The following is an 18,306-nucleotide window of genomic DNA, read 5'->3' on the forward strand; positions in this document are numbered from 1 at the left end:
TTTTTTTTTTAATTTTTATGTGCTGCTGAGGATGGAACCCAGTGCCTCACAGGTGCTAGACAAGCATTCTACCACTGAGCCACAAACACAGTCCAATGGTGCTCTTTTAAGAAAAGAGAGTTGCCAACTCAAAGCGGATCAAGGACCTAGGCATTAGACCAGAGACCCTGCACCTACCAGAAGAAAAGGTAGGCCCAACTTTTCCATCATGTTAGCTTAGGAACCGACTTCCTCAATAAAACTCCTATAGCTCAAGAAGCAAAATCAGGAATCAATAAATGGAATAGTATCAAACTAAAGAGCTTCTTCACAGTAAAGGAAACAATCAATAATGTGCAGAGAGAGCCTACAGAATGGGAGAAAATCTTTGCCACCTGTACCTCAGATAGAGCATTAAGCTCCAGGATAGATAAAGACCTCAAAAAACTTAACACCAAAAAAACCCCCAAATAACCCAACCAATAAATGGACAAAAGAACGAGTCATGCACTTCACAGAAGAAATACAATCAGTCAAAAAATATATGAAAAATGTTGGACATCTCTAGCAATTAGAGAAATGCAAATTAAAACTACACTGAGATTTCATCTCACTCTAGTCAGAATGGCAATTAGCAAGAATACAAGTAACAATAAATGTGAGGATGTGGGGAAAAGCTACACTCATAAATTGCTGGTGGCACTGCAAATTGGTGTAACTACTCTGGAAAGCAGTATGGAGATTCCTCAGAAAACTTGGAATGGAACCACCATTTGACCCAGCTATCCCACTCCTCAGTTTATACCCAAAGGACTTAAAACAGCATACTACAGTGACTCAACCACATGAATGTGTATAGCCGCTCAATTCACAATATTTAAGCTATAGAACCAACCTAGGTGCCCTTCAATAGATGAGTGGATAAAGAAAATGTGGTACATAAACACAATGGAATATTATTCGGTCATAAAGAAGAATGAAATTATGGCATTTGTTGGTAAATGGATGGAACTGGAGACTATCACGCTAAGTGAAATAAGCCAATCCCCAAAAAATCAAAGGATGAATGTTCTCTCTGATATGTGGATATTAACACACCATTAAGGGGTGGAAGGAAGAATAGAAGTTCATTGTATTAGACAAAGGGGAACGAAAGGAAGGGAGAGGGGGATGGGAACAGGAATCGACATAACTTTCCTGTGTTCATGTATGAACGCACTACCAGTGAAACTCCACATCATGTACAACCACAAGAATGGGATCCTATGTAGAACAAGTTATACTCCATGAATGTATATGTCAATATGCACACAAAAGACTGTCATGTATACCTAAAAAGAACAAAGAAAAAAATGTGAGTTGCTCATGAAATGTCTATGATTGTAGAGAAAGGACTGGACATTCTGAGCGCGCCTTCTTAGGCAAGCCACTCTGCTCCTACAGAAATGGGTTTCCGCTCTAGGGTATGTATAAATGCAGCAAGACCTTGGCTGGGGATGGCAATCTCGTATGCTAAAGCGACTTGGAGAAAAGTGGCATTTGAGCAAGACACTGGTGATCAATAGGATTAAATGTTTCTTTTTATTATAAAAATAATACACGGTTAGGATACAGTTGTGGGAGATACAGAATGTCAAGAGGAAAAGTCACTCCTATTTTCTTTACCCGTCGACCATGTCAGTATTTTGTTACTTTTTCTCTGCTGATATCATACCACTGCATGCACAGATGTGTGTTGTTTTTTCCCTCCTTTCTCATGATTGTGATTAATTTATGCATGTTATTTAATATTTGACTTTTTTGAAGTTTTAATGCAGTGTGAGCATGACGACGGGAAACCAGTAATTCCGTTTGTTGGAATAACCGAGATGCACATGTGTCCCCCCAAGGTGTACGGCGGGGTTCATCATATAACCCCACACGGGAACAACCCGGCCGCACATCAGGAGAACCGATAGATAAAAGGAAAACTATACAGCAATAAACAAACTACGTCTACACATGGCAACAGGGATGAATCTCACAAATATGATATTGAACAAAAGAAGAACATTCTGGTGATCCACTGACAAAGTGCCAAAGCAAGCAAACCTAAGCTATGGCAAAAGAAATCTGAGCCATGCTTCTGCTGGGGACGTGGTTAGTGACAGGAAGGGAGAGTGTCGGGTAGGGATGTCTGGCTGTAGGTTGCAAGAACACAAACACTTGACCAAAATTATGAAGCTATACATTGATGATAATTTGTGTACTTCTCTACACGTTATAGGTTTTTAAAAAATTAATTTGCTGTGCATGGTGGCACATGCCTATAATCCCAGGGGCTTGGGAGGCTGAGGCAGGAGGATCACAAGTTCAAGGCCAGTCTCAGCAACCTAGTGAGGCCAACCTCAGCAACTTAGTGAGACCCTGTCTCAAAATAAGAAATAAAAAAGGGCTGGGGATGTGGCTCAGTGGTTAAGCACTCCTGGGTTCAATTTCTGTTACAAAGAAAAAAAAAGAAAAATTAAAGTTAATTAACTGTAGGAAAATTCATTCATCTGGCAAGAGTTAACCAAAAATGTCACTTCAGACATAGGGAATAGCACAAAGAAAGTCACAAGAATAGGAAATGGAAAACAGCCTAGTTTTATTCCAATACTGGTATGACAGTATTTTGTGTAAACAAAGTACCCCAAAATTTAGGGCTCGAAAGCAACTTTTTATATTTGCTCATTTGCCCTAAGGTTTGGCAGTTTGGGCTGGGCCCAGCCAGCCAGTTCTTCTGCTGGTCTTGCATAGGGTCATTAGTGCAGTTGTGCTCATGACTGGGGCCGGACGGTTCAGGGTGGCCTGTGCTGGTCGTCGATTTACTGTCCTAGTTCCACACTAGCCCTTCTTTCCTGATCCACTAACGTGGATCTGGGCCCTTGAAATGCTTCCTTTTCTTTGCTGGATGGTAGGATGCTCCGTTTTCTCAGTAGACGTGCTGGAGAGACACTGAAGTGAGAGAGCCTGCCTTCCTGGCTCATCAGGTCTGTGGTTGGCTGCCCGGGCCCAGGTCCTGCAGCAGGAACGCCTTCACCACTATCAGACTCCTTGTGGTGCACAGCACTCAGAAGCACCCGGCGGCTTCTCAGAATCCTTTAAAGTGACTTTGTAGCAGTATCTCTAATAAGACATTTCCCTCTGAATGGCTTTCCCCGGCCCCTGAGAGGGCACATTTCCAGCAATTTCCAGAGGATGATTTCTACCAACTTCCATGGGCCCTGCATGGCATCGCAGCCACTTTTATACCGTGTGGTGAGCCACGGCTATGTGTTCTCCAAAAGGACCTGGGCCTCAGTCCTGGGGGCGTGCCTCCTTGGATGTTCTGTCATCCCTGGGATAGTGGCTGCTCCCTGTATCTGCTATTCCTGCCTTCTTTCGAGTTCTCTTGACTTCTTATCAGTTAATCCCCTGTTGCAGTTGAGTTCTAGATGGGCGAAGACTGAAAAGGCAAGACCATGCGAGGCAAGTCTCAGCTGTACAGACATGACTTGAAGCAGTGTCTGTTGGTCGAACCAAGCCACGGGGCAGCCAAGATCCAAAAGAAGGAAAAATGGACTCCATTTCTTGACTGGAGGAGTGGCAAAGTCCCATTGCGAGGAGTAGGCATACAAGAAAAGGGGGAAGCAGTGCAGCCATCAGGGTAAACCATCTCCCACAAACTCTCTGCATCAGAAGTCACGGACTGCTCATGCACCATGGTCTTGGTGCTACTCCAGGGATGCTCAATCCAAATGCATGGGGGTGGAGTCTGAGAATCTAAAATCTTGACACTCCCGTCTGTCCCACCTCCCCAGTGATTCAGACTCATTAAAACTTGAGAACCATTAAGCTCACACAATGTTATCCTCATTCATCACTTGGTAAGATAGTATTCCATTCCCTTTTCACTTTCCTTATTTCTGCTGAGAAGCTGTCAATTGCCTTCAAATTTTTCCCCTTACCTTTCGTTTTTGACAGTTATACTGTAATAGGCCCAAGCTCGGTTTTTGAAAACTGCATTTTATTTGGGGTTTCAAGGGATTCCTAATTACTGAGCATCATCACACATTGCTTCTAACTTTACTTCATTTCTTTTTTCTTTGCTTGACTTCTCTCCATATTATCTCTTCCTGAGATTTTGATTACACACATTTTTTTTTTTTTTTCAGTGCTGGGGATTAGAACCCAGGGCCTTGCGCTTGCAAGGCAAGCACTCTACCAACTGAGCTATATCCCCAGCCCTTGATTACACACATTTAGTAATTTTCATCATGTTCCATATGACCTTTCAGTATAAATGTGCTATAATCTGGATACTTCCTACTGACTTGCTTTTCAATTCCTGGTTTTATCTTTAGCTGTGTTTACAGATTGTTATGTTCATCTACTGCATTCTTAATTTCATTTATTGTATTTCAGTCTTGGAACTTCCCCTTGATTCTCCTTAATAGAGAATCTAAAATCTGGGCTGGGCTGGGGAGATAGCTCAGTCAGTAGAGTGCTTGCCTTGCAAGCACAAGGCCCTGGGTTCAATCCCCAGCACTGCAAAAAAAAAAAAAAAAAAAAAAAAAAAAGAAAGAGAATCTAAAATTCTTTTTCTTGTCATATAATTTATTAAATATATTAACCACATATGCTTTAAATTACATATCTCATAATGCCAATATCTAGATTGACTATGGGCCTCCTGTTTTTGTCTATTTTTCCTCTTGTTTTCAGTCATTTGGTCTTATATCCTGAAGTATCAAGTATCATGTCTAAACAAATTACAGAAAAATTTGAGGTCTTGGCTGGTATTACTTTTATTCAGAGATTTTTACTTTTGCTTCTTGTAGGCATTTAAATCTAAGTCTTATAAAGCATTAAATTGATTAGATGTTGGGCTTCGGTTTTGCCAAGGCTGGTCAATTGCTAACTCACGTCTATTCTTAGGGTTTTGCCCTTAGAGAGGGGCTTAAATACCTGGAGTATTTAGGGATACTTCTCCTTTGTAGACACTGAAATCCAATTTTGTATAGCTCAGCCTCACAACACTACCAGCTTTTTTACCTTTTCTTGAGAAATGGCATGTTCTCTGAGGGGGGAGTGGAAGCTGAATTTTTTTTTTTTTTTTTTTTTTTTTATTGGGGACTAAACCCAGGGGTGCTTAACCAAACAAACCCGGTTGAATATTGAGTTTTTCTTCCTGCATTTCTCTTCTCTCTGGCTTGGCACTGCAGTCCTGGTTCTCTAATGCCTTCAAATACATACACATACCCCCCAACACACACCCAAAATTTATCTTGATAAACTCTTGCAATAATTTCTAGTGAGAAAACTGGTCTTTGACAAGCTGGTCCATAATTACTGGAAATGGGAAAAAAACTTCCTCAGCTAACATGTCTTCTCTTCCAGTGGGCAGGAACTATGCCATTCTTACCTGTAGAGCCAGGCCCACCCCCTTGCTTTAAGTCTTCAATGGATAGTAATTTGTATATTTCTTTTGCTTTTTAATCTGTTGGTTTAGGCAGAGAAGGAATTACCTTTCTATAGTTCTAGATACTGGATCCAGAAAAGACTTAGCTGAAGGTCCCCTGGCTCAGATCCACTAAGAAGTCAGTGGTCTGACTGGGTCTTGAATACTGATCTAGAATGTGCTTCTCCCCACCCTGCCAGATTGCACTAGAATGTAATGGTAACATGGGGTTTGGCATCAAGCAGACCTGAGTTTCAATGCCAGCTCTGCCACTGTGTGGCCTTGGACAAGTTCCATGAGCTCTGAGAGCTTCAGATTCTTCTTTTGGTAAAATGGAGATGATAATAATAAGAGCTACCCAAGACAGGGCTGTTGGGAAGATTCCTTGAGGCAATGTGTCTAGGATGCTTGGTAGCACAACCGAATCTGCTCAGAGGAGCTTGTATTCCAGGAAGCTTAGCCTGGTGAACGAGGTCCTTTATTCCAGCTTCCTTTCTATGGGTTTCAGAGGTATCCCAGCAACCAGAGATAGCTCACCATCTTGCCTTTCCGGAAAGGGATCTCGAAGGGATCCTAGGCATGTCTCTAAGTACACACCCCACTCCCACTGATAACCTCACACCACGAAGGCAGATGTGAGTGAGGCTAGTGCTTACTGCTCGGGGGTCGTCAGGACCCTCTGCCTGCATCCCTCCTGCTGAAGGCCTTCCTAAAGCTGGGGACATGGTGGTGGAGGGACAATCAGCCACCTTGATGCCAGGGGAACAGGCCTGAATGGCCACAATCTTTATCCCCTTCTGGTCCCCAAACTATAATAGAATAGTTAAGAACATAGATAGAGTGCAAAGACAGACCTGGCCTCTAATCCCAGAGCCCCACTTCCTAACTGTGAAATCTTGGCCAAGTCCCTTAATTTCCCTAACTCTGTGTTTCCATCAATGTCGTGGAGTCGATAATGGCAGGTACTAATGGCATCACTTGAAAGATTAAATGAGGCTCAATGGAGGGCACTTCTTTTATTTCTTCTCCTGTACCTCCCCCGCCCTGAATATATGTCCGAGAAGGAAGTGGTGCAGCCAGAATTAGAATTTGGGTCTTCAGACTCCCCCTTTCCCTATCTTGCCCATAGCACCCCTAAAATTATTCATGCTTTGGGGTTAATGCAGTGCCTCCCAATTTACCCCTTCTATGACATCATATGAGAACTCAAGGGGACTAAACTTAGGAAGCTATCTGAGGCCAGAAGGTGACTCCTAACAGGACTGGGGACTCCAGCTGCCCTCAGCTTTAGCTCCGCTCATGGCCAAGGGCTGTCTCAGCACATTATAACCTGTCACTGTCCCCCAGCTAGGGACCTTGGGTTAAGGTGTTGGTACCCCCTGGTAAGAGCCAGCACTCACACTGACCATCAGTAACGCATTAACCCATTGTAGGTAAATCAGTTCTAGACTAGCTATTCAGTTTCCTGGTGAGAGTCCAGAACCCTGAGCCCAGAACAAGAAGATCAAGAAGAAAATGAGATGTTGGCTCCAGTCTAAATTTGGCCTCAAAGTCACTGTGACCTTGGGCAAGTCATTGCCCTGCGCCAGAGCCACGAGCTCCCTTCCAATACCGACGTTCTAATAATTGAAGATTCTATGAATTCTTGGCTACTGGGCTGAATTCTGTTCCTGGTGGCCTGGTTCCAATAAACATGGCAAATGAATGGCCCTCCCTGACTGTGCAGGCGACTCCAGCTCTCTCCACATGCTATGGGCTGGTCTTGGAAAATAATGCATCTGGGGCAGACAGAGGGCAGAGACGCACTTGTCCTGGGTCCCTACCAACAGAATTCCTCTGAGTCCACTGTGTTTAGCAGGATTCCCCTGCTCACAACTTCAGCCTCTGGCAGAGCAATATCTCTGGTTTCCGGAATTCATCCCTTCTCCTCTTGGCTCCCTGGGGCTACACTTTAAGCAGTGGTAACTCAGGAGGCAGGGATTGAATGAGGAGGAGGAGGCAGGGAGGCCAAAGAAAGGCAGAGGTTGAGGAGGCTGGAGGCAGATCTCATGGAACATGGTTGCCGTACTCTGCAGGGGCTGGACTTGGTCTTGTGAGCAGTGAGGAGACACCAAGGACACTGTGGCGAGGACACAGTCAGAACTTGTGGTCAAAACAGGTTTGGGCTTCACGAAAGGCAGACTAGAGCAGAGAGAGCAACCAGGGGTTAGAAAAGTGCAGCCACAGAGATAATGCCGTAGCTTTGGGAACAGCAAAGAGGAGGTATTCAGGAGGTGATGTGGTCCTTCAACATCTGTTTGCAATTGTCTCTGCAGAGGAGAAACTTGAGGTAGTGACAGATGGGGACCTCAAATTCAAGTTTCCTAACTCTTGGCCCTGCCCTTGGCTGAGGAAGACACTTCCCTGGGATGGCCGGCAGGAGGAGGCAAGGGAAGCCTGCTCTCCCCAGATGCCCCTGCAGCTCCAACCCTCCCACCCACGGCACTGGGGGACCCCTTCACTTGTCTTGGCCTCAGCTTTGCTTTATGTCCTTTGGAGGGTCCATGAGGCCAAGTGAAGGTTTTCTACATTCAAACATAAACCTGGAACCTTAAGGGGCTGGGGAGATAGCTCAGTCGGTAGAGTGCTTGCCTTGGAAGCACAAGGCCCTGGGTTCGATTCCCCAGCACCGCCAAAAACAACAACAACAACAACAAAAAAAAACCTGGAACCTTAAAAAAAAGAAGGAAGATAGGAATCTATAAATCACTGCAATGGACTCAAAGAGGGGAAAATAAAATTCTCAAGCCGAAGCAGACACAGGAGATTCAGAGACTGTCTGTTTGGACAGTTGCCTTGCTTGCCTACAATCCCTCTGTTTGGCAGCCTCCACAGCTCTTCCAGAATCCCCAGGGTTCCCAGGCCTACAGGTTGCAAACCACTGGATTAGCAGATTCCTGTTCGAATGTCCTAGAGCAGGCTTCTCAGCCTAGGTCCACAGACAGAACCCAGGAGGTCTCCGAATGTGGATGGAAAACAGCCTGCTCTTCACTAACCTCCAACTAAGTCAAACATCTTGCTCCATTATGAACGGAAGCAGTGAACCACGGTAGAACTGGCAGTTCCTGGGACTGCGTCGCCAAGAGAAATCACATTACAGTCATTGCAGATCTTTCAAAATATCATTTAAGCTCAGCATTACTTTATAGTTTGTTCTTTTTCTCCCAGTACTGGGGCTTGAACCCTGGGGCGCTTTACTATTTTGAGACAGGGTCTAAGTTTCCCAGGATGACCTCAAACTTGTGATCTCCTCTTTTAGGATTACAGATAGGTACCACCACACCCCACAAAGCTCAGCATGACTTTAAAGTTACCATAATTAATCTCTCTGCCACCAGACCTCAAGATTAATGTACTAATAGAAAAAGCACATATTACTTTATCATAAACATTTTAAAAAGCCTTATAACCCAAATTTCAATATGATTGGTTTCTCTGGCACTTTAGTGTTTTATGGATTTAAATGCATGCTGGGAGGGGCGCCGCAGGCTTCCCCAGATTGCCAGAGAGGTCCACGGCAGGAGTATGGTTAAGAATCCCCGCCCTAGGGCTCGGAGCTCACTGAAGGCTGCCAAGGAGGGTATGTAGGGCCTGGGATCCCTGGGGACCCCTCTGGAACTGCTCAGATGTGCACTCTCAGCCCAAGTAAAGTGAAACAAGAAACTGGGGCAGGAGCAAAGGGACTCTGAGAAGTGGAACGGAAGCCAACGGGCCAGGCGGGCAGGGCTCAGTCTAGTGGCACAGAACCGAATTCCTTAGCTTCCACCTTGGCCAGGCTTCCCAGGACTCCCGGGGCCCGGTCTTACTCTGGTCATTTCCCCTCCTAGTCTGTTTTCTTCTCAGAGCGAATGCAGCACGTCAAGGTCAAGGGGGGCCCTTCCTGGGCCTGCCGCTGCCTCTGCCTTTGCTGCGTGACTCTGGGCCCATGGTCTCCCCTTCCCGGGCCAGTTTTCTCAAGGGTTTAACGAGGAGGAGAGGAGGAGGTGGGCTGGTGCCACTGCAGAGTTCGGGCATTGGCACGGCTAGTCCCCCTTGCCAGGTCGGTAGTGGGTACTGCCGACAGATCTGGGAGTCTGAGGGCTGCACGTGCACCAGGAGCTTCGGGAGCCTTTTCCACACACCGACCGATGGAAAATGGAAAATGAAGCCAAACCCGCTGCTCTCGCTGTCTTAGACGATCGGCATGGAAAGCACCGCCCACATGTCCATCTCTGACACTCTGTGGCTCTAACGATCCGATCTCAGAGGCCCAAGTAAGATACTGGGCAGATGTGAAGACCTGCAGGAGGGCTACCTCTGATCCCCAGGAGGTGTGTGTGTGTATGTGTGTAGCAGAGAGAGAATGTTCCCGGCTGGGCTACGTGTTCTCTCTCACGAACCCTCTAGCAAAAGCAGAGTCAGCACAGGACACTCAGAATCCTCGCGGTTCAACCAGGCCTCTTGCAACAGATGACGGGAGGCTGGGGGAAGTCAGACTCTGATCAAAGGGCTGGGAATTGGCATCCTCCCAGAATTGGTGCCACCAGGCCCTACTTGTCCTCAGGTGTCCCGTGTCACAAGGACCATCCGGCATGCAATGCAAGGATAGCAACACTGAGAGAAGAACATTGGACACTCCTGGTATTATTTACACAGACTCAGATCACAGTCAGGTGGCCAAGATGTGGGAGATGCTGGGGACTTGTGACTTCTCCCTAAGTTATGCAAAAAAAGCTACTTCAGGAGTTATTTCAGAGCATTGCTAGCCCAGGTTACAGCTGAAAGCCAGAGAGTACTTACCTCCTGTCACAACCAGTTCACACCAGAATTCGGACTAGGGCCAGTACACAGGGGAGGCAGAGTGCTGTGCAGAGGCTGCACGACCACAGGCCTGTGGGGTCAAGCTGGTATCACACATGAGAATGTGAACTGGGTGGTAGTAGGGAGTGGTGGGGACTGTGGCAAACTAGAACTCACAGGTTCCATTTACAGGAAGCAACTAACACCCAGTTCCAGCTGATTATTGGTATGTGAGAAGGTGGACTAGAGGGTCAGGTCTTCCTTCTGGTTATTTATTTCTTTGTTTTACAGTACTATGGATGGAACCCAGGGCCTCGCACAAGCTAGGCAAGCACTCTACCATTGAGTTGCATCCCCAGCCCTTTTTATTTTATTTTGAGATAGGGTTCTTGCTACCTTGCTCAGGTTGGCCTCTACCTCCTGAACCACCAAGATTACAGGTGTGCACCAGTGTACCCATCTTTTCCTTCTGATTTTAAAAGAGAAGTTAGAATCTAGATTTTTTATATTAAATAATTCCATATTTGAACATTGGCATTTAAAATCTAAAAATATTAAAGGTAAGCCACAATGATAAAACACTCCATAGGCTAGACAAAACATATCTAAGGACTGTAGTATTGATCTTAATTTTACAACTTCTGATGGAATGAACAAGAGCCCTGACTGTGGATTTAGATAGACAAAGATCTGATATGTTGATCCGCCACCCACTGTCTGTATGATATTGTTTAGAATTTGTAGTTTCTCTTCTTTTTCCTCTTTGGTGCTGGGGATGGAACCTAGGGCCTCAAACATGCTAAGCATGCACTCTATCACTGAGCTCCACCCCCAGTTCAAAGACTTGTAGCTCTGATGTGGCTGCAATGGAATATTATTCAGCCATAAAGAAGAACAAAATGATGGCATTTACAGGTCAATGAATGGAGTTGGAGAATATCATGCTAAGTGAGATAGGCCAATCCCAAAAAAACCAAAGGTGGGAATGTTTTCTCTGATAAGTGGATGATAATACATAACGGGTGGGGGAGTAGGTAAGGGAAGAATGGAGGAAGGATGGATTGTGTAGAGGGAAATGAGGGGTGGGGAAGGGGCCGGGGGAAGGAAAGAACAGAATGAGACAAATATTATCACCTTATGTACATGTATGAATACACAAGCAGTGGGAATCTACTTCATGTACAACCAGAGAAATGAAAAGTTGTACCCCATTTGTGTACAGTGAATCAAAAAATAATAATAATAAAAAAGATTCGTAGCTCTGAGTCTCAGTGCTCTCACCTGAAAAATGGGCTAATACATTGGCTACTGTGAGGATTACAGGCTGCGATGAGTTTAACACACTCAGCGCCACTGTTAGCACACAGTAGGTGCTTCACAAGGTAGCTACTCCTACAAAGTGCCTCTATGCCTCAGTGATTGGAGGAAACCCCCACCCCCCCTGCACCCATCCATCCAGTCCAAACCGATTTCCCCAAGGTTTGGGGATCCAGTGCAGCTGGCTCTCTTGCACAGGTGCTCGATGCGCTCACACACACTCTGCATGCCCCTCGGGAGGGTCCTGAGATGCCAAGGCTGGTTACTAAGGAAAATTGTTCAGGAGCCTTCCCTGGGGTGCAGCGGCAACTTTCCAGTATGAGTTAGAAGAGAGGCTAGCCTCGGCGCAGGGGACCGGCGAACATGACCCTTCGGGGGTCAGAGAGTTTTTAAATTTCCTGTGATCCTGGGCACACGTGTGCCACACACACGATACTCACACACTTCGCTTGCCCAAATACCTCCCTAGGTTCCCCTTCCTGCATACCGTGCTGGCTTTGCTCCATTCCATTCTCCCATTGCCTCCCCTGGGAGCGCAGGCGCTGCCGTAATCCAGAACTCAGCACGCCCTGAGGTGCCAGAGAGGAGCGAACAGACTGGCTGAAGCTCAGATGACTGAACAGAAGGGGCTTTGAGAAGGACGACTCCCACCCAAGTTCACCAGCAGGTCTTCTTGAACCCAAGAGCATCTGACACCAAAGGGGCTGCTCTAACCTCTGAACCACACTGCCTCCCACACCCCCCCATCAGCAGGCACCCGGTTTCTGTCCCCATACTCATGACTTGGGGAGCTATTTCCCCCATTCTTTTTGTTCATACAATTTTACATTTTAAAAGTCCCTATAAATGGCATTTAAAAAAAAAAAAAGAATTTAAACAATGAGCAGCCAAACCACAGTTCCATCATCATCAGATGAATTTTTTCATCATGTAGTTATTAGTAATTATCACAGATCATAATTACTATGGCAAAGATCACAGTTTATAAAATATTCATGACCTGATTTTATCAATTCTGAAGTTTTTTTTTTTTTTTTAATCTTTGAACTTTAAAAAAATCTCTAAATCTCTTTTAAAATCTACAGAATTTAAACTTCCATGATACACTTTAATTGGTCCTAAAAATAATCCCGGGAGGCAAGCACTGCCAAGATTACAATGCCCATTTTGCAGCTGGGAAAAGTGAAGTGAGAGAGGCGAGGGGGCAGCTCGCCTGAGTCGGAGCTCAGGACCGCCGCCCTGACTCCTGGCTCGCAGCCCCGCGGCCTCCTGCAGATTCCTGGTCTGCAGGCAGCACACTCCCCACCACCTGTTCCCGGCATCCTCCCGGCAGAGGCCCGAGGGAGCCTCAGTCCCCACTTCAGGGTGCGCCAGGGCCGGGCAGTTCAGCTCCACACAGGACGTTTTCAAGCTCAAGGACTTCACTTTTAAGAATCAACCTCCTGTTGGAGGCAGCATCGTGGAGACCAAAGCTGGGCTGGGGAGGGGGGGGGCGGTGCAGGCCGAATTTCTGCCTGTGGTCCCCCAAACCTTGTGCAAGCAAGGTATAGGGACTCCCCGCCTGAGGTCCCCAGTCTCTGAAAAGTACTCACAAGTGCCCTATTTCTCAGATTTCAGAAGGTCAAATGAAAATCAAATATTGACTCCAGATAAGATCAGACAGACACACTAAAACACCACATTTCTCTGCTTTGGGCTAAACTTGCATCAGCCCAGCGGTCTGATCTCGCTGACCAGAGAACACTGATCGGCTACCAGAGGGTCACAATGAACAGAGAAGGGAAAATCAATGAACGGCTTTATTACGCAACAGGTACAACCTGGCAGGCAAACATCTTTCAAAAGAGGGGGTGTGACAGAGCAAACTATTAAAAAGGAAAGTGGACGTGGAAATTTGAGCTCCTCGTTTTCCCAGATGGGAGACGGAAGGCTCAGAGAGCTGGAGTGACTTGATTAAGGTCACACAGCAGGGCCAGAACCGGCAGCCAAGGTTTCTCCCCCTGAGGGGAGGCCTCTTTCCACCACACCCCGCCACCCTGAGGTTCACGAAGGCCAGAGTGTCAGGACTCACCAGGGTTGCCGAACGGGGTCAAGATGGGGAAATGGCTTCTTCCTGTCACCTGTGGGCGCCTTCCTGGGGGCAGCTGCCAAGGCCATGCTGTCTTTCCTCCCTGGGAGTCTGCCAGGGCAGCTAGACGTGGGAGACCTCCCTGAAGAAAGTCTCTTCCAGGACGGGAGTGACCAGGCCCTAGGGTCGCAGTGTGGCCACAGAGGGCTGAGCTACTGTCCAGACTGCCCAGCTGCCTCCTGGCACAGGGGCTCTCGGGTTGCCAGGCTGGTTTTCCTGCCAGCTGCTCCGCTGGGTGCCTTTAAGAGAGCGGATGCAGCTCATTGGCTGAGCAACCCCCCACCTCTGTACCAGAGCAGGCAGGGGGCCGACCGGGGACCCAGGTGAGTAAACAAGCAGCTGGCTCCGCCCTCCCCCTCGGCCGGGTGCTGGGCTTCTTCCGCACCCCCGCCCCATCTGCTCCCCAGGGAACAACCTGGGGGTGAGGATCCCGCAGACACTCTGCAGGTGCTTAGTGCTGTTCCGTCTGCACGACCTCATGGTAACCCTAGAGCAGAGCTAGGGTTCTGTCTTCTCTTTCAGATGGAAAACTAGCGTCCTGGGAGGAGGAAGGGACGCCAGCTCACGCAGCTCTTGGAAGCAGTGTGGCGTGAGGGTCAGAACACAGGGAGGAGCCGGGTACGGTGGTGCACGCCTGTAATCCCAGCAGCCCGGGAGGCTGAGGCCGGAGGATCGAGAGTTCAAAGCCAGCCTCAGCAATTTAGTAAGGCCTTAAGTAACTCAGGGAGACCGTGTCTCCAAATGAAATATTTATAAAACGGCTGGGGGTGTGGTTCAGTGGTTAAGGGCTCCTGGGTTTAATCCCTGGCACCAACAAAACAAAACAAAGCAAAACACCCACAGTGAGGGTCAGTGTAGTGTGAGGACAGTGTAGTGTGAGGACAGCACAGTGTGCCATCAGTCTCCGCCTCTGACTTTTCACGCCCTGCTACAGGGCCACACCACCTTCCTGCCCCAGAGGCCTTTGACAAGTCCCTCACTGCCTCAGTCTCCTCACCTGTAACTGAGTCTACACTAACTGTATTAAGGGCATGTCCCTGGATTTAAACCCAAAGAGGATCTTGGAGATGACCTCTCTCACTTGCTCATTTAGACGTGCATTCATTCACCAGCCATTGTTGCTCCAGCAATAATTATGGCACCAGCCACTGTTCTAGTTCTTAGGGAGAAAAAGTCAAGGACCCTACTCTGACCAGATGGGCATTCTGGAAAGAAGGGAAAAAAAAAAAAAAAGTCAAATGGATTAGATAGGTAATACTACCATGAAGAATAGGACTTGGGCTATAGCTTGGTGGTAAAGAAGTGCTTGCCTAGTATGCAAGAGGCCATGGCTTCCACCCCCAATACTGACACCCCCCCCCCCAAAAAAAAGACTGATATGATAAAGTAATAAGGGATGAATATTTCTGATTATGAGGTCTGGGAGGCCCTCTCAAAGGAAGTGCTATTAAAGCCAGGACTTGAATGATGAAAGAGCTGGAGTAAGAGAGTTCCAGGCCCAGTGAACCACAAGTGCAAAGGCCCTGGGGCAGATGTGTTTGGAGAACAGAAAGAAAGCTGCTGTGGGCAATATAGTCCAGTTTCTGTACTCCCTTTTTCAATACAAAAGGAAATTACTCAGAAAGGTGGCTTGATTGTGCAAGATTCCCTCCTGCAATGTCTCCTTCCTTTCTTTATCCTCATTTATATGAGGGAGGGAAACAGAAGTCTAGAGTTGACTTGAGTTACCAGCCCAAATGCCATTCTGTTAGCCTACACTGTTATAACCTTGCACTGTAGACACGTGTAAACATCCCAACTGCAAGGACTATAATTTTAAAAGTCTATCACCGCCAGGCGCCATGGCACTCACCTGTAATTCCAGCAGCTCAGGAGGCTGATGCAGGAGGATGGCAAGTTCAAAGCCAGCCTCAGCAACTTGGAGAGGACCTAAGCAATTCATTTAGAGATTCTGTCTCTAAATAAAATACAAAATAGGGCTGGGGATGTGGCTCAGTGGTCGAGTGCCCCTGAGTTCAATCCCTAGTCACCCCTCTACACACACACACAAAAGTATATCGCACTGAAGAACAAAGTCCTGACCATCAGAATTTAGAATTTAAAGTTCTGGTAGTAATGCAAACTACCAGGGAGTTACATGGGGTCAGTACAGACCCTTCCAGCTGAGCTTCTTTTCACCTTCATTTTCAGAAGTTTTTATTCTGATTTTTTTAGAAAGAGTCTGACAGTATTTAGTCATCACATAACTATTGGTAGCTTTGCACATTATTATCCAAGACTGCTGGATAGTAGTGTGGTATAAAGTAAGAGAATCACATTGGTGTTGCTGAGAGGCAGGAAGGAGATGTGAATGAATGATGGAAAGGGTTACATGAAACCTTATAATTCTGGATTTTCTTTTCTTTCTTTTTCTTTCTTCTTCTCTGTGGGGATGCTGGGGATCGAACCTGCCTCGTGCCTGCTAAGGGAAGCACTCTACCACTGAGCAACACCCTCTGCCGAGGATCCTGGATTTGAATCCTCAGTTTCAGTATGCATTTTTGATGTAACTGATCTGAAAATAAACTAGCTAACATCTTTTTATCATTCTGTCAACTGTTTTCAGATCTAGAAACAATGGCCAGATCTTCAGTGAACGGTGAGCACTATTAGTCCCTAGACTATGGTCTCTAAATACTACTTCCCACTGAAAGGAGATGGTGTCCTCGAAAAGATAAATAGCTGCTTAGGCCTTGGGGAGAAAAAAATGCACATTTACCAAGACTATTTTCTGGCATCACAAATCAAGGAAGCTGGAGTCCTGTCAAAGAAACCGGAAGAGACTGTCCTTGGTCAAAGAGACTCAATAAAGAAGATAATTACAGTGGGTTGATAAACATCAAATATATTTAAATTAGTTCATCATGATATCTTTTAAATAGATAAAGCATCTCAGCAATAATCTTTGGAAGATGTTAGAAAATCAACTCATTATTTGGAAAACTAGTAAATTAAAGGGAAAGAATGAAGTGTTTATTTTGTCTTTCCTGTAGAGCTATGTCTCAGACACACAGGAGAGGAGGGCTGTCTCTACATAGCATCCGAGGAAGGAAAACAAAGGAATGAGGGAGGAATTCGGAATATCACCATTTCATAACTCCTCATGAATCAATCGATCTGATGAGAGGACAAAAAAAAAAAAAAAAAAAATTGACCCCATGAGTATCCTGATGGAATTGATGGAATTAAATACCACCTCGTAGGAAGAAATCATGCCCCCAAACCCAGCATGAATCTGATCAAGACTTTGGAGCAGATGCTGACAAACATTCCAGGGATAAGTCATACACAGCTTAGACCTTGCTGGCTATCGGGTCACAAGTCAACTCTGATATTTGACCACAAAAACAAAACAAAACAAAACAAAACAAAAAACCTCTAGAAAAAAGCTAAACAAACGAATAGACTATGTTCTAATAATATCCTATCCAAATTAAAAAAAAAAAAAACAAAACAGAGAACACATAGAACATAATTTGCCAACCCTGTTGTTGATCTCTTTGCCTACTTACTGGGAGTCAGGAACGCATGAAATGATCCCACAGGTATGCAACAAGCAAAATCCAAGCTGGGAAAATACAAGAAAATTGGTTTGATTTATTTAAGCAATAAATTTCAAGATATTTGATTACATGAATGGTGTGAATCTACATTGTGTAGAACCATAGAAATGAAAAGTTGCACCCCATTTGTGTACAACGAATCAAAATGTGTAAAAATGAAAAATATTTTAATTTAAAAAAAATTCAAGAGGGGTGAGAGAGGGGTGGGGGGAAAGGAAAAAATAACAATGAATCAAACACCATTACCCTATGTAAATGTATGATTACACAAATGGTACGCCTCTGCTTCATGTACAAACAAACAAGTTGTACCCCATTTGTTTACAATAAAAATAAATTTTAAAAAATTCAATATATTGGAGGTAGAGAGATGGAGGAGGAGATCTATGGATTAAAAGAAAATGAAGAAATATTAACCAATCACAATTCTAATCCAACCAGTATATTCTCATTTAAACAAGTATAAAAAGCATTAGGGTAGCCAGGCATGGTGGCACAAGCCTGAAATCTCAGGGACTCAGGAGGCTAAGGCAGGAGGATCATAAGTTTGAGGGCAAACTCAGCAATTTAGAGAGGCCCTAACCAACTTAATGAGAACTTGCCTTAAAATAAAAAGGACTGGGGATGTAGGTCAGTTAAAAAATACCTCTGGGTTCAATCCCTAGTACTCCCGCCTCAAAAAAAAAAAAAAAAGGATGGCAAGTTCAAAGCCAGCCTCAGCAACTTAGGGAGGTTCTAAGCAATTTAGCCAGACCCTGTCTTGAAATCAAAATAAAAAGGGTTGGAGAAATGACCCAGTGGTTATAATGCCCTGAGTTCAATCCCTGGTAGGGAAAAAAAAAAAAAATTAGGGTAATTGGAAAAATGTGAACATTGATTTGAACATTTGCTAGCATTAAAGAATTATTCTTGACATTTGAAAGTGTTTGATGATATATTGTGGTTAAGCTTGAAAGTGGGAGGATCCTTATCTTTTAGCGATACATACTGAACTATTTACA

General features: G+C 45.5%; 1 protein-coding gene across 1 annotated transcript in view; it reads right to left on the reverse strand.

Moving 5' to 3' along the window:
• The window catches only part of LARP1 (La ribonucleoprotein 1, translational regulator), an 87,884-nt gene extending 73,976 nt beyond the window's left edge, over positions 1-13,908 (reverse strand). The window contains exon 1 of the mRNA XM_079144996.1: positions 13,647-13,908. The gene's annotated coding sequence lies outside the window, so the exon portion shown is untranslated. The remainder of the gene's footprint in view (positions 1-13,646) is intronic.
• Between the last annotated feature and the right edge of the window lie 4,398 nt (positions 13,909-18,306).

This window comes from Sciurus vulgaris (assembly GCF_902686455.1).
Source record: "Sciurus vulgaris genome assembly, chromosome: 6".
In the NCBI taxonomy this organism is placed as follows: Eukaryota; Metazoa; Chordata; class Mammalia; order Rodentia; family Sciuridae; genus Sciurus; species Sciurus vulgaris.